Genomic DNA, 18,797 nt, shown 5'->3' on the forward strand with positions numbered 1-18,797 from the left:
GCCTTTCAACAAACAGTAGCTTTTCCCTGGGGCTATTTTGTGAAAAAAACTCACAGCACCCAGCCTGGAGCCATTCTCAGGGTTTCTGTTTTTCAATTGATTGTGGTGGCTGCTAGAGGGAGGGGCAGCCTCTGGCTCTGGTTACCCGGTGAGGAGAGCCACTCCAATGGCTGGCGCCTGAGCTGGGTGACTTTTCCCTGGATGGAACTGAGTCTGTGAGGTCACTTCGCCGTTAAGTTCTTGTGACCTGCTAAATGACTCGTTTTATTCCAAGGCCTGAGCTGGAGCTAGCCGCTCCTCCGAGCTTTGTCGGTATCCAAGATGGAGATCACCGGTGCTGGGGGGGGAGGGGTGGCCTTCCCTCCTCTGCTCCCTGGGAAGGAGTGAGGAAGTGGGGCTACTCACGCCGAGTCTTGGATCCTGGGTCGTCTCTGGTCTGCAAAGTGCAGGATGAAGTTGTCCGCTCCTTGTCGGTTCTTGCTGGTGTTGAGTAGAATCCGCTCGCCTGCTGCGTTTGGCTCCTTCGTCCCGGACTCTCTGTGTGAGCGCTCAGGTATGGCAGCGGCTGCGGTCCCTGCTGCGACCCTGCCACCGCAGCAGCAGCTGCTGGCAGACGCTCAGATGTGTCTGCTTGGCTTCCCCTCTCTTGGCTAACTCTCTGTCCTGTGATGGCACACTTGGTGTGATTCTCTGGCTTGGGACTGTTCACTGGAACTCTGAAACTGTTTTCTATGCAAGAGCTTGTTCAGATTCCAGCTTCTCCTCCGCCATCTTCCCCAAGACCATGTGTTTTTTCAAAGAACCTAAGAGATCATAAGAGCTTTGGGATGTCCCAATATGATTGTGATGTCACAATGGAATACGCTGTCACAATATGCCAACAATGTGAGAAGGAGTTTGTAATATCACAATCACATGTCTAAAAACAATGGCTAATAGTTCACACTGACGCTATGAGTTCACTGAAGGATCTTGAAGTCCCAAAGGCCATGAATTCTCTAATATGTTATGAGGTCATAATAGAATTGAGAAAATGGGACAATGATATCAAAACACAAATGGGATTTCCAATATCATACCATAATAATATTTTGATGCCACAAAGTGATGTTTCACTGGTGATGAGTAGTTATGAGGTCACAATAAGTTTTTGATAACACATATGCCACATTTGAAATAGAATGAATTATATAATAGGAAATCACAATGTGTCTATGACATCCCAATGACAATGTGAAGTCATAATGCTATGCTGTCTTTGTGGTTTGTGAAATCACGATGAGCTTCTGGTGTCATAATGACAGTGTGATGTCACGGTGGTCATGATGTCACAAAGTGGTTGTGATATTACAGCGGCATGCATATAATTGTTATTCAAAATTTTGGCACAGAAATATACTGTGATGTCAAAAAAGCATATGTTTTTTCAAAGTTGCTAAGAGGACATAATAGGTTTGGGATGTCACAATGTGTTTCTGATGGTACAATGGAATGTCATGTCACAATGTCCTTGTTTCAGTATGAAACAGCTCATTGTGACATCACAAAGCTACAATGACATCATAACATTATGACATCACTTTATCTTTGAGACATCCTAATCACATTGATAATTCCTATTCTGTGATTTCATGTTATTTCAAAATGTCAGGTAGTTGGTATTCTAAACTGATGGTGACATCACAATTTCTTCATGACATCACTTTGCCATTATGATATAACTAACCAAAGGTGACATCACAGGCCTGATATCTTAGGACTTCAAACATTTGTGACAGCACATGCCTTTCTAGGCTTCACAGTCCTTTGTGAACTCATATACTCATTGTGAGTTAATGACTGTTGATGTGTAGCATGTCATTGTGACATCACAAAACCATTGTGACATCACAAACCTTTGAGATCTCAACACTTATATGGCATCACCAACAAATTGTGACATCTTTCCATTTTCTAACAAAGGGGGTGAATTCCTTATGTCTGATGGGGCATAGAATTCTATTGTAAATATATACCACATTTTCTTGATGCATTCATCTACTGAAGGGCATCTGGGTTTATTCTATATTACAAACCTGCCCTCTACTCACAAATTATGTAACATGCTTCCATTGTGATATCTTAGACCTTTTGTGAGACAGTTTTCCACCTCAGAACATTTCAAGTACTACATGTGATATAAGAAATCTACTGTGATTTCAGGATCATTGTGATATAACTTCTAGATGTCATGACAATTGTTTCACATTGTTACATCATAAACCTGTTAGGATTTCATCACATTTCTGACAAGACATTCCTTTGAAGACAAAACAGTCCTTGTGTGAACTCATATACTTATTGTGAATTAGTGACAATTTAAACCTGGAATGGCATTGTAACAACACACACCAACTGTGAAACCATAAACCTATTATGACTTCATTACCAGTATGGTATCACCACCTAATTGTGACATAAAAACATTATTATGTAATATTGTGACATCATATTGCTATTGTGCTATCACTGTCATATTATGTTTTCATAAAACTAGAATTATCTCATAAGAGTTTAGGAAATTCATGTCCAAAACCTTTGTGACATCACCAGAGTGACATCACAATGTACTTATGACACCATCAGCTCATTGTGAAATCACAAAAATGATATTTCATTAGGACATCACAATGTCAATGTGACCTCATATATACATTTTGAATTCCTATTCTGTGATTGCATTCTGTTTCATATGTGGCATGTATTTTGATACCACAAAACCATGGTGACAGTAGTAGTGGCATCGTGTTCCTCCTTCCGCCTCTGAACTCTGGTCTCAATCTTTGCCTAATGCTCACCGAGCATGGTGTACTTGGAATTAATTTGAATGTTTTCGGCTTCATTTTGAGGATTTTGTTCTCACTTTTGACTCTCACAACTTCCTGATTTATGTCTTAAAAACATTTATTCACATCCCATAATTCTTGGTTTTCTCCAGTATGCTGTTCAATGTGTTTTTAACCTCTTGCGTTTTGAGTGGTAGGTATTGGAGATTCAGTCTTTTTAAATCTTGTTTCAGACAGAAATGTGTAATTTTTTTCTTTGCCTCATTTGTTGTGAAGTTCAGAACTAAATTTTTAATTCAATACGGGTGGATTTCAGAGCCTGAAGCTCCTCATGTTTTTCCAGAGATATGAATACAGTATCCAATAGGCTAACATGCTTACTTAACCTGTCATTGTCTCTTTTTCCTCCTTGGAGATTCCTTTTCCCATTTTTCTTGCAATAATCACACTGATCTAGTCCTAGAGCTTCCCTACTGCCATTTGCATATGAATTATACTGTCTTTGCCATGGATTTCTTGATCGCTGTCCCCTACTTAGACTGGTTTTCTTCGAGGGTATCTGTGTTATCAAACACTCTCTGGGCAACAGTTACCCACTCATATTTTCCTCAAAAGCTAATTTTGAAGCTTCCTTCTACTGCCTAGATGCCAGCTGGGTAATGAAGGCCATAGTTAGGGCTCTTCCATTCTCTGAGGCAACAGGATCTATATGCTATAGGTCCTATAGGCCTCCAGGAGTTGTTCCAGAAAAGTACCAGGGAATTAATTGGGGAGTTGTACAGTACTGCTCAATTTAGATTAATGAGTTTGCTTCCTAGTCACTGCCTGGATCCCTGCAGAGCCTGGTGATAATTGGGAAGTACCTCCTTACCTAAATCAATATTGTAGTCCCAGCTTGGTTTAATCTGGGAAAACACTTGCTCTAAATGGACTGGGTCAACAGTGGGGGGACCATCTGTTCCAAGGACCAACTTCAAAGAACTGTGCCAGGTTCACTCCATTTCCTCCCAGGTGAAAAGCACCTATAAAATTTGCTGACAATCATCTCAGCTAGACTGGTATGTGAAAAATACTGTCTCTAATAAGGAGATGAGCCCTTGGAATTTTTCGGAAAAGGGTGTATTTTTCTCTTACCAACAACACAGATCTTTAGTTGTAAAGGAAGCATATATTAGGAAGAGGGCTGGAACACCATCTCCCCCATGTGCCTGTTTCAAGGGTAATAAGGGGACCATACCACCTTGAACTACCTGAGGATGTTGGTACAACTTCTGGTATGGTGGGTACTGAACATCAGAGGTGTTGACTGCACAGAATAAGAGGGAGAGTACTCAAATAGTCTACCTCTGGGGGATCCTATGACACAAGGGAAAAGATCTTTTAGTTAGAACTTTTGGACATTGTTCTCCCATCCTGCAATAAAGGAGTATATAGGATATAGAGCTTTGAGCAAACACACACAGATGGATAGCCACAGACACTTAACTCACATGTGCCACATCTCTCAAAGATGACTTCTTAAGGATGTCCTAGAAGACCTATGGAGGATGCCCAAATGACCTCTCAAAGAGGCCCCAGATGATTTCCCAATGAAGCCCCAGATGACCTCCAGAGGATGTCCTAGATAGCCTCTTGAGGGGGCCCAATATTATCTCTGGAGGAAGACACAGATGACTTCCAGAGAAGATAAAGATAAACTCACGAGGTGGAAACCCTAGATGATCTCCAAAGGAGGCCAGAGATGGCCTCTTGAGGAAGCCCCTGATGATCTCAAGATGAGGTCCCTGATCACTTCCAAGCTAGCCACAGATGACCTCTGGAGGACTTGCCAGAGGCCTGTTGAGGTCCCTAATTACCCTTTTGAGAAAGACCCAAATTGTTTCTCAAAGTAGGCCAGATTACCTCCATAAGAGGTTCCGAATTGTTTCTAAAGGAAGCCCAAGTTGACCTCCAGAAGAGGCCCCAGACTGCTTACTAAGGTAACGCAAGATGGCCTCAATAGGAGTTCTCAGATGGCCTCACGATGAGGCGCCAGATGATCTCATTAAGGGTTACAGATGTCCTCTTATGGAGGCCCCAGTTGACCTCCAAGTGAGGTCCCAATGGACTCTTGAGTAAGTCCCATATACTCTCTTGAGAAAGCAGCAAATTACCTCCAGAGGATGTCCCAGAAGCTTTGTGAGGTTGCCCTAGATGTTCTCCAAAGAGGACCCTGATGACTTCACAAGGAAGCCCTAGATGACTTTCAGAGGAGACACAGATGACCTCAAAGGTGGCCCAAGATGACCTCTCAAAGAGTCCCAGATATCTTCTTAGTGAATTCCCCAGCTTACCTCTGGAGGAAGTCCTAAATGGTCTCTCAATGAGGCTCTAGATGACCTCTAAAGGAGGACCCATATGACCTCCATAATAGGTCCCAGATGTCCTCTAAAAGATGTCCAAGAAATCATCCAGAGGAGGTCCTAAATGGACACTTAAGTAAGCCACAGATCACCTCCAGAGACCCGTTGCTGTCCTTCCCCTCCTGCTATCCCTAAAATTCCTCTCCTCCCAAGTCTTTCCACTCCTGCTGTTTCACCACTTGCTTCCAGGTCTTTCCCCCCTTTCCCTTTCTGTTACTCTGAACATGGGGCCTAGATATTGGCTCTACCACTCCCCCAATCCAAAGGGTTTCCTGTCAGCAGTTTTCAACCATCTCTAACCAAACGACACACTGCCCAATCCCTTCTTGACAGCACACTATGTGGGGCTTGATACCCCATGCAATCTAGAGAGCATGCCTGGCTCTCACTGGAAGGCAGGTCCACAGGAACACAAAAATTATTGGGGCCCAAGGATTACTAGGGACCTGCTGGTTATTACAGGATCCTCATGTGACCACATTGCCGCTTGGACATAACAAACCAATTGTGGTACCACATTGCTTTTGTGACAATATGATCACATTGTGAAACCCCAAACCTATTATGACCACGTAGAATCTTTGTGACATCACAATCCCTTTGTGTACCCATATCCTCATGATGTAAAATAACAATTGAGATAAGACATGCCCTTGTAACATCCCAAATACTTTATGACATCATTAGTGTGATATCATACTCTCATTATGACCACATCAGCTCATTGTGACATCACCAAAATACAATGACACCATAGCATCATTACATCACATTGTCACTGTGACATCACAGACACTTTGTTAATGCCTACTCTATGAGATATCTTAGGAATATTGTGAGCTCATAAACTTTTACCTCATAATCTTTCTGGTATGACATATAATATCAGAAATTCACTGTGACATCATGACCACTGTGATATCACACTGCCAGAAGTCATGACCTTTGTTTCAAATGGTGACATCAGAAAACTAGTAGGACTTCAAAAGAATTTTGGCAAAAATGCCTTTTGTATTCATCACATTTCATTTGCGAAGTCATATACTTATTGGGAATTAATAACAAGATACAGCATGGCATTTTGACATCACCTGCCATTGTGAAATAAAAAATGTACTGTGACAACATCACCATTATGGCATCATCCACCAGCTGTGACATTAAAGCCATGATATGACATAATATTGTGACATCACATTAACATTGTGATATCAATACATTATTGTGTTTTTACAACACTACTATGACCTCGAAAATTTTTAGAAATTCATGGTCTTTTGGACCTTAAGTTCTTTTTATGAACTAGTATCCTCATTGTGAACAAGTAGTAATAAAGAGTATTCTTGTCATTGTGATATTCCAAACTCGTTATGAGATGACAAACCCATTGTGATCTCATCACTGTGATATCAAAACCCTCGGTGACATCACATTGCACAATGCACCAAAGCATCATAGTGTTAAAGCATTATGACATCACATTTTCATTATGAAGTCATAGATACATTGTGAACGCCTGTTTTGTAATTTCATTCTATTTCAAAAGTAGCATGTTAATATTGTTATCAGAAACCCATTATATGTCCCTAGTCACATTGCAAATATTTGTGATGTGACATGATAGCCATCATGGCATTATGAACCAATTGTGACATCAAAACTGTACTATTACATATTATTGTCATAATATGTCATATTACATAATTGTGACATCGTATCACCCTTGTGATATAATTGTTCCATTGTTTTTTATAAAAAATATTATGACCTCATAATATTTTAGAAAATTCATGGCATGTGGGACTTCAAGCTTCTGTGAACACCTATCTTCACTGATTACTAGTAGCAATTGAATTTGAACATTGTGTTTGTGATATTAGATATTTGTTGTGACATAACTATATCATGTGATATCAACACCACTGTGATATCCCAAAGCTTTTTTTAACATTACATTGACTTTGTGACATCATGATCACATTCTATAATCTCAAACACTTTATTATCTCTTAGATCCTTTGATAAGTCACATAGCCTTTGTGACATCACAGCCTTCATAGTGAAGTAATAATTGAGATCTGAGTTGCCATTGAGAAATCACAAACACTTTGTGACAATTCAACTATTGTGACATCACATTGTCATCACCATTGGCTCATTGTGATATCACCATACTACAATGACATCATTGCATTATGACATCACATTATCAATTTCATGAAATAGACACATTGTGAATGCTTCTTCTGTGATTTAATTGTATATCAAATGTGGCATATGGGTTGTTATCCAAAACACATGTGACCTCCTAACCATTGTGACATCAACATTGGTATGTTACACCATTAGCCCACTGTTATATCACAATCCTGTCCTGTGCTCAAAAAGTTTGTGCAATGCTATCATTGTGATATCATATGCCTTTTATGAGGTAGTAACGTGTTTTCATCCTCAAAATTTCTCATCACCAGTGTGCCATCACATTGTTGTCAGAACATCATCAGTTCATTGTGACAGCCCAAAAGTACAATGACATCATAACATTATGATGTCACATTGTCATTGTGAATTCATAGGTATATCATGAATGCCTATTGTGTAATTTCAATCTATTTCAAATGTGACACATATGATGATAACAGAAACCCATGTAACCTTATAACATTTATGACATCAATTTGCCATGTTTGTAATGACACCATCAGCTATTTGGGATATCAACAAACAATGATATCATAGCATTTTGACATCACATTTTCATTGATACAATATAGAATCATTGTGAATGCCGATTCTGTGATATAATTCTATTTCAAATGTGGCATATGTGTTATCAGAAACCCATTGTGACTTCATAACCATTATGACATCACAATCCCTTTGTGATTTCACATTGCTGTTGTGATATTACTAACCCACTGTAACATCACAAACCAGTCCTGACATAATGTTCGACATGCTGCTTTTGTGATAACTTGGGCACTGTGTGAGCTCAGAATCTTTTTCCAACCTCATTTTTCAGCTATGGTATGTGATAGTAGAAATCCACTGTGACATCTTAACTATTATGATATTACACTGTTAGGTGTATGTCACATAGTGACATCACAAATCTGTTAGTACTTCATCACACTAGTGACAACACATACACTTTGGCATATCACAGTCCTTGTGTAAATTCAAAAACACCTCGTGAATTAATGACATGACATGCAAGTTTGACTTCACAAACCCATTGTGACATCACGAATGTATTGTGACTTCATCCCTACTATGACATCACCAACAAGTTGTGACATCAATACATTATTATGACAATATTGTGACATCATATTGCAATTGTGATAATACCATCCCATAGTGCTATTAGGACTGATAACCTTTGAAAAAATTTACGAACTTTGGGAATTCAAGCTCCTTCTGTGAACTCTTATCCTCATTAGGAACAAATAGCAATTGAAATGGAACACGCCATTGTGGTATTACAAACTTGTAGAGACATCAAAAATGCATTGTCACAAACCCATTGTTACATGACATTGCCATTGTGAAATCAGGATCACTTTTGCATATCCCAAACAATATGATCTCATCACCTTTGAATAAACACATGGCCTTTGTGATATCATAGTCCCTTTGTGTATCCATATCCTCATTGTGAATTAGTGACAATTGAGATCAGACATTCCATTCTATCATCACAGGACCTTTTTGACCTCATCACCACTATGACATCACATTGTCATATTACACCATCAGATTATTGTGATATCACCAAACTATAATGATGTCAGAGCATTATAATTGTGATTGACTATTCTGTGATTTAATTCTATTTCACATGTGGCATGTGGATTGATATCAGAAACCCATTGGGACCTAATAAACAGTGTGACATCAAAATCCCTTTGTGACATAATATCACCATTGTGGTATCACCAACCCACAAATCTGTCCTGTCCTCATAATTTTTATGACTGCCATTGTTATATGTTTGGCCCTTTGTGAGATCATAACATATTTTTGAACTAATAATATTTCTGATATGTGATATCAGAAATCCTCTGTGATATCATTAACTATATGACATCACACTGCCAGGTATCATGATCAATGTGTCACAATGTGATATCAAGACCTACTAATATTTCATCACATTTATGCCAACACATGACTTGGGAGTCATCATAGTTCCACTCTGAAATGAAATACTCTTTGGTAATGAAAATTGAGATACTACAATACTACATGCCATTGTGACATCACGAACCCATTGTGGCCACACAAACTTTTGTGATCTCCTCAACATTATGGCATTACCAACTAATTTTTGACAACAAACATTATTAGGATATAATTTTGTGATACTTTGGCATTGTTATATCACGGTACCATTCTGTCATTATCATGATGTCACTAGTGGATTTCTGATATCATACCTGACATATTGGAACAGGTTATGAGTTCACAAAGGGACTATCATATTTTAATTATGTCCAAAAGTTACGAGGACAGGAAAGGCTTATGATGTCAGTATGAGTTAGTGACATTACAATAGCATTGTGATATTCCAAAGGAATTATGATGTCACAATATTTATGAGGTTACAAACAGGGTCTGTTATTAACCCACATGCCACATTTGAAATAGAATGAAATCATAGAATATCCATTCATAATGAGCATACGACATCACAATCTCAATGTGATATCATAATGCTATGATATTATTGCTGTTTTGTGATGTCACAAAGAGCTGATGGGGGTCACAATTCCAATGTGATGTCACACTGGGGATGATGTCACAAAAGGTTGGTGATGTTGCAATATCATCTGTGATATTAATAGTCAATTGTTCACAGTGTGGATATTGGAATCAAAATGGACTATGACAGCATAAAAGTCATGAGTTCACAATTGATTTCTGGTATCTGCACACATGCCACATTCAAAAAAAATGAAATCACAGAATAGGTATTTCCAATGTCTATGCCGTCACATGAATTATGTAATGTCATAATAATGTAATGTATTTTTTTGTGGTGTGATACTGAGCTGATTGTGTCATCACAGTAATGTGATGTCACAGTGTTGATGATAGCACAAAAGTTTGTGATGTTACAATGAATGGCATGTCTGATCTCAGTTGCCAGTATTTAATGAGGATATGGGTACACAAAGGAAATGTGATCAGAAAGGCCATTTTTTTTAAGTACTGCAAAGGTCATAATAGGTTTGGGAGGTCACAATATAATCATGTAGTCACAATGGGAATGTGATGGCACAGTGGTGATGGGGTCACAATGAGTTTGTGCTGTCACAACATGTTTGTAATATCATAACATGTCCCATTTCAATTTCTAATAGTTCATTATGAGAGTACAAGTTCAAAGAAGGAGCTTGAAGTCCCAAAGACCATGAATTTTCTAAAAAGTTATGAAGTCATACTGTTTTTGAAAATGAGGACTGTAATATCACAATAGCAAAGTGATGTTACAAAATCATATCATGTTTTATGTTTCAGTTATATTGTGAGGCCTTAATATTAATGACGTCACAATACATTTGTGATGTCACAATGGGTTCACGATGTAAAAGTAGCAATCTAGATCTCTATTATCATTAATTCACAATGAGTATATGAATTCATAAAGAGACTGTGACATTTCCAAAGGGATATATTGTCACAAATGTTATGATGTCCTAACAAGTTTGTGATGTAGCAATGTGAAATGATGATCATGACATATGGCAGTGTGGTGTCATAATAGCCATGATGTCACAGTGGATTTCTGACATCACATGTCATACCTAAAATATTACTTGTTCACAAACAGATTATGAGCTCACAAAATGCCTAATATATCACAATGGCAACATACCAAAAAAGTTACGAAGACAAGAGAGGATTATTATTTAACAATTATGATATCACAATACCAATGTTATGTCACAAAGGGATTTTGGTGTCACAATGGTTATGATGTGATAATGGGTTTCTGGTGTCAACTGGCATGCCACATTTGAAGGAAATCACAGAATAGGTATTCACAATGTGTCTCTGATAGCACAATGCCAATGTGATGTCATAATGCTGTGATGTCATTGTCCTTTTGTGATGTCACATGCGCTGATGATTTCATAAGGATAATGAGATGTCACAGAGGAGATGATATCACAAAGGGTTTATGATATAAGGTCATATCTAATCCAAATTTTCCTTCATTCACAATAACGATATGGGTGCTTCAAAGTACGGTGATATTACAAAGGCCATGTATATTTTCAAAGTTGCTACAGTGTCATAGAAGGGTTGGGATGTCACAATGTGGTCATGTTGTCACAATGGCAATGTAATGTTACAAATGGATTGGTATGTTACAGTGGTGATGGTGCCATAATGCGTTTGATATGTCACAAAGAGTTGGTAATATCACAATAACATGTCCAATTCCAGTTGTTACCACTTCAGAATGAGGTTGCAAGTTCGCCAAGGAGATTGAACGTCCTCAGCCCATGAATTTTTAAAAATGTTATAAGGTCAGAATAGGTTTGTGAAAACACAATGAGACAGTGATATCACAATGGTTATGTGATGTCACAATATCATGTCATAACAATATTTTGATGTCACAATTAGTTGGTGATACCATACTGGTCCAGCATGCACTTGGCTCTGGGTATCCAGCCCAAGACAAGATAGTCACAGCCCCATTGTAGTGTAAATATTTTTATCTTAAATATGCCTTGATACATTGTCTTATGCTTTAGAGGTCAAAATTTTTGGATGTCCCTGTGAAGTAATCCATCTGCATAGCATTGGGATTTGGAGCCCTGGAAAACCCCCTCTTGGGTGAGTGTTTCAGCCCTCAGGGATGAGAGTCTCCCTCAAGTGATTGTTTCCTGAGAACCCATTTGGAAAAGAATAATAGAGGAACTCCATTGCGGTGAGCCTAGACGAGCTTGAGAGCCTGTATTTGGGACCTCCTTTGGAAGCCATGTGGGATCTCTTTCCAAAGAAGCCATTTGGGACCTCCTCAAAAGTCTTTTCGATTTACTGTGGAGGTCATCTGGGGCCTCTATCAGGGCTCATCTGTGGGCTCCTCATGAGGCCATCTGGGACCTTCTCTGGAGGTCATCTTGGGCCTCTTTTAGAAGACATTTGGGACCTACTGTGAAAATAATCTGGGTCTTCCTTGCGAGGCCAGCTGATTCTCTTTGAGAGGTCATCTGGGAACTTCTTCAGAGGTTATTTGGGACCTTCTTTGGAAGCTGTGTGAGACCTACACTGGAGGTCATCCATTAAGAGGTCACCAGGGAACTCTGGGTCATCTGGGTCCTCCTACAACGGTCATCTGGGGTTCTTCATCGGGGTGTCCTTGAATTGCCATCTGGGACCACCTCCAGAGGTCTTATGGGCCTTCCTCGAGAGGCCATCTGGGACTCCTCAGGTGGTCATTTGGGGCTTTTTTGAAAAGCCATCTGGGACCTCATTGAGAGGTCACCAGAGGCCTCATCGCGAGGCCATCTCATTCTTCCTCCAGAGGTGATCTGGGAACTCCAGAGATCATCTTTGAGAGATTTGGGACACATGGATTTTGTGGCTTTTTTTGTGTGTTTGCTGATAGTTCTATGTTCTATATATACACCCTTGTTTATTCCTTTTTTCCAGAATTATAGAACAATATCCTAAATTTCTCTTACTGAAAAATCTTCTCCCCCAGTATTATAGGATCTCCCAGAGTAAGACCAACAGGTTTACTCTCCCTCTAGTTCTGATCAATCCATCAGCACCTCCAATGTTAAGAACCTCCCCAACCACCAGTGGTTCCTTGAACCATCCTTAGGTGCTACAATGAGTCACAATCCCCTTATTATCTTTGAGACAGGTTCATAGTGGAGATGGTGGCCAGGCCCCTTTTCTAAGAATGTTCCCTTTACAAATAGTGAGCTGTATAACTGGAAACAACAAAATGTGTCCTTTTCTAAAAAATCCCAGTGATCATCTTCTTATTAGAGAAAGTAGTTTTCACATAAGAGCCCACCTTGGATAATTGTCAGCAAATTTTATAGGTGCTTTTTACCTGTAAAAGGGAAAGGGAAAGAATCTGGCACATTGCTGTGAATGCAGTCCTTGGATCTGATATTCCCCCACTGATGACCTAGTCCATTTGGCATAAATCTTTCCCTTGGCTAACCCAAGCTGGGACTATAACAGCAATCGATGTAAGGAAGTACTTACCAATTAGTTCCAGATACTGTTATCAGGATATAGGCAATGACCAGGAAGCCAATTCATTAATCTAAGTTGAGTTAGACTGTACAGCTCCCCATTGAGTCCCCTAATGCTTTTCTGGAACAGCTGGTAGAGGCCTGTGGGAGCAATATGTCTGTAGATCTTGAGGCCCAGGAAATTGGAAGAGTCCTAATTATGGCCTTTGTTACCCAGTTAGTCCCAGAATTAGAAGAACGCATCAAAACAAAAGATTTGAAGGAAAGCTGTTGAGTTGGTAGAGGTTACCCAGTGGGTGTTGGATAAAAGAAATAACCAAGAAGAAGAACAGACTAAGCATGGGGTTTGAATTTTGGAAGCAGCAGCAGGACATGTATCAAAAAACCTTCAGTAATGAGAGTGGAATTCATTTGCAAATGGCAAGAGGGAACCTCTAGGACTAGATCACTGTATCCCTGCTAACAGAGTTTGATGTTAATTGGTACATGACTTTTATCTCAATTGTTTTGTCATCCCAGCTTGGGCAAGACTGGCAAAGTACTTGCTCCAAATGGACTGGGTAATCATTGGAGCAACCAGATGGTTCAAGGACCACCTTAAAGGCATTGTGCCAGATTTGTTCCCTTTCCTCTTGGAAAGCAGCTGTAAAAGTTACTGACCGTGGCCGGGAAATGATGGCTCACACCTGTAAACCTAGCTACTCAGAAGGCTGAGATCTGAGGATCACAGTTCAAAGACAGCACAGGCAGGAATGTCCCTGAGACTCATCTCCAATAAACCACTAGAAAAACAGAAGTGGCATTGTAGCTCAAGCAGTAGAGCACTAGCTATGAGATGAAGAGTGTAGAGATAGTGCCCAAGTCCAGAGTACACGCACCATGACCAATCAAAACCAAACAAACAAAAAAAAAAAGTTGCTGACAATCATTACAGATGGGCTAATGTGTGAAAAATACTATCTCTACTAAAGAGATGAGTCCCTTGGGTTTTTCAGAAAAGGACAGCTTTTGCTGTTTCTAGTTATATAGGTCACAACTTATAAAGGGAACACACATTAGAAGGGGGGCCTACACACCATTTCCCCCATGTGCCTCTCTCAAGGTTAATGAGGGGACTGTACCACCATGTAGCACCTAAGGCTGATACAAGGGAGGATTTCTGCTGTGGGGAGGACTTAACATCAGAGGTGCTGATGGCACAGAATAGGTAAGATAGTACAGCAGTGGGTCTTCCTCTGGGGGATCCTGTAACACAAAGAAGAGTTTTTAGTTACTAGAACTTGAGGACATTTTTCTCCCATCCTAGAATAAAGAGTAAACAGAAGTGTTGATAGGACATAGAAAACACACATAGATAGTAAACATACAGAGATGAATTGCCACAGACACTTAACCCACATTTCCCAAATCTCTCAAGGGTGCCCATTTGAGATTGCGGATGACCTGTGGAGGAGTTTTCAGATGACCTTCTGAGGAGGCCCAAGATGACCTATGAAGGAGGTTCCAGATGATCTTTGGAAGTGGCCTCATGAGGAGGCCCCATATGAACTCCAGAAAATGTCCCAAATGACCTCCAGAGGTGTTCTCAGATGACCTGTCAAGTCCATCCTGGAGTCCTTCTTAAAAAATCTAGATCACCCCCAGAGCACCTGGTTTCTCAAGGAAGTACCATATGACCTCCCAAGGAAGTCCAAGATGGCTAACCAAGGAAACCCAAGATGACCTCCAGGGGGGTTCCCCAAAATAATCTGGCAAGCTTGCCCTAGACACACCCCAAGAATCTTACATGATTCATGTCCACACTTGTCCTCAGAAAACAAAGATATGAAGGAGGCTGTGAACCCTGAGAGTCAAGATACTCACCTATAACGGAATTTTCCCGTGGCCAAGTTCCAATGACATTCAGATAGACTATCTTGCAGGGGCATCCAAAAATTATTACCTCTAAAGCACGGGCCAACCCATCAAGGCACATTAAAATGAACAAAATTATCTACACTAGAAAGAGGCCTGAAACTACCTTGCCCTGGGCTGGATACCCAGAACCAAGAGCTGTCTGGACCACCAAACCTCAGACCTCCAATGGGCAGGTTCTCCCCTTGTTAATTGGTCTGCAAACCACTCCCCCCCCCCAAATTATGTTATCTAAACTACAACCTTTTTTCTATAACCTTCCTCCCTCCTTCTCTCCACATTTGTCCTTTCCAAGTCTTTCCCTTTTTCCTTTCCACAACTTCCTTAATTGCTTCAGTTCTCTGTATTCTCTACCTAACCTGCTCTGACCCGGTGTCAAGTTGCTGTACTTCTCCTCTGGCTGTTCCTCAAGTTGCTGTACTTCTCCTCTGGCTATTCCTCATCTTCCTCTCCTCCCAGGTCTTTCTTTTTTTTAAACTTCAATTACAGGGCTGGGAAGGTGGCTCAGTGGTAGAGCGCGTGCCTTGCATGCATGAGGCCCTGCATTCAATTCCTCAGGACCACTAAGCAAAAATTAAAATAGCAGGAAGTAGTGCTGTGGCTCAAGTGGTAGAGCACTAGCCTTGAGATGAAGAGCTGAGGGACGGCACCCAGGCACAGAGTTCACCCAAACGGATCCCCCCCCAAACAAAACCTTCAATTACATGAGCTAGGTAATGAGTATATTTCTTGTCAAGCATTGTTGTTTCTTCCCTTGCTTTCCCTTCATATCCTTTCTCATCTCACCCCTCTACTCCCACCTCCCAGCCCCTACCTCCCGACACAGGTGTAAATTTTGTTTTTCCACATAACGACTTATATATCTCATTGTTGCAAGGGTCCACCTGTATTCCTGGTGAAACCACTTGGTTTTTTTTTTTTTTTTTTTTGCCTTCCCCTCCACAAATTATAACAACATCAAATAGTTTCTAACATATTTATAACATGATTTTTTTGTTGCTTTGTATGTCCCTTCCCCATGATATAACACCTGCTTTCATTGTATTTGATATTGGTATAATTTGTGGAGGGGAAGGGGAAAAACAAGCCGTTTAAATAGGGATACAGATGGACCCATTTCCACAAAGAAATGTACAAGTAGTTATGTCATAAAATGAACTTTACAATTTTGGCTGGGGGTGAGGGGTGAGGGGTGAGGTTGGGGGTTGGGGTTGGGAGATGGGAAGGGATTGTAAGGCGAAACAAAGCAGGAGGCAACAATGCTGCATAAGGAATATATTCATTATCTTGCCCATGTAATTGAAACTCATCTGTACGGTATTTTCACAATAAAAATAAATGGAAAAAAATCATCAACACTTTGTGACATCATCTCCACTGTGTCATCTCATTTTCACATATAACACCATCAGTTCATTGTGACATAACCAAAATTCAATGTCATCATAGCATTGTCATTGTCTTGTCTTTGGGATATGGACACATTATAAATGACTAGTCTATGATTTCATTCCATTTGAAATGTGGCTTGTAAGTCTCTAGCCAAAACCCTTGGTGACTGCATAACCACTGTGACATAACCATCCCTTTGTGACATCACATTTACATTGTGATATCACTAACCCACTGTGACATCACCAACCTGTCCTCTACTCATAAATTGTGTGACATGCTGCTATTGTGATATGCACCTTGTGAGATGATTAGCTGTTTTTGACCTCAACTATTTCAGGTATGACATATGATATCAGAAATACACATTGACTTCAAGATCCCTGTGGCGTCACACTGCTAGGCTTCATGACTATTGTGTCACATTGTGACATCAAAACCTGTTAGGACTTCATATTTTTTACAACATTTGCATTTGGAGACATCACAGTGTGTTTTGAGCTGATATACTCATTGTGAGTCAATAAGAATTGAGATCTGGAATTCCATTATGACATCATCAGCCCATGTTATATCACAGAACTATAATGTCCTTATCACCCGTATAGCATAGCCAACTATGTATTCAAAATATTATTATGAGGAGATATTGTGACATCATATTGACATTGTAATATCACTGTCTCATTGGTTTTTCACACACCTATTATGTTACAACATTTTAGAAAAATCATGGCCCTTGGGATTTACACTCTTTCTCTGAACTCCTATCCTCATTTTGAACTAGAAGCATTGCAATTGTACTCGTGATTGTGATATTACACACTTGTTGTGATTTCACAAACCCCAAGGGACATCATTACCACTGTGTTATCACAAACCCATTGTGATATCACATTGCTGTTGTGATATCATGATCACATTGAGACATCACCAAACTCTTATGAACTTTTAGCTTCTTTCAAAAAACAAATTGCCTTTCTGACATCACAATCTCTCTGATTACCCACATCCTCATTGTGACCTCATGACAATTAAGATCAGACACGTCTTATAATATCACAAACACTCTTTGACATCATCACCAGTATGATACCACATTGTCATTATGACACCATCCACTCACAAGTGACATAACAAAACTACATTTGCATCATAGGATTGTGACATCTCATTGACATTGTGACTACACAGACACATTGTGCATGCCTATTCTATGATTTCATTCTAACATGTCATGGAAGTTGATGTCAAGTGACCTTGTGACATTTGGGTTGATGCCAGAAGCCCATTTTGATCTCATTACAATTGTGAAGTCACAATCCCTTTGTGACATCACATTGCCATGTTGATATCACTAACCTGAGACATCACAAACCTGTCTTCATAACTTTTGTGACATGCAGCCATTATGACATCTTAGGCCCTTTGTGAACTCATATTCAGTTTTGGACCTCATAATAGTTCAGGTATGATATGACATAGAAATACACTGACATCATGACAACTGGTTTATCAACCTGCCAAATGTCGAACTTTGTGGCACATTTTGAATTCATAAATGTGTTAGGATATAACGACATTTGTGACAACACATGCCTTTGGGGATATCAGAGTCCTTTTCTGAATTCATATACTCATTGTGAGTAAATGAAAATTGAGATCCAGAATGGCAATGTTAAGTTAAATCCCATTTTGACATCACAAAACTATTGTGACCTCATCTCCATATGGCATCACTAATTAATTGTGACATCAAAACAAGATTATGATGTGATTCTGTGCCATGAAATTGCTGTTATAACACTATCACATTGTCACTTCCCAGACCTATTATGACCTTTTAGCACCTTTGAAAAAACACATGGCCATTGTGTCATCATACTCTTTGTGTGATGTCACCTATATCTTCATTGTGAGCTAATGACAATTGTGATCAGACATTCCATTGTAATATCACAAACACTTTGTGGCATCATCACATGTGACATCAAATTGTCTTTGTGAGACCATCCATTCATGAGACACCAGCA

The sequence above is a fragment of the Dipodomys spectabilis genome, unplaced genomic scaffold, assembly GCF_019054845.1.
Source record: "Dipodomys spectabilis isolate Male_0828 unplaced genomic scaffold, ASM1905484v1 ptg000412l, whole genome shotgun sequence".
NCBI lineage: Eukaryota > Metazoa > Chordata > Mammalia > Rodentia > Heteromyidae > Dipodomys > Dipodomys spectabilis.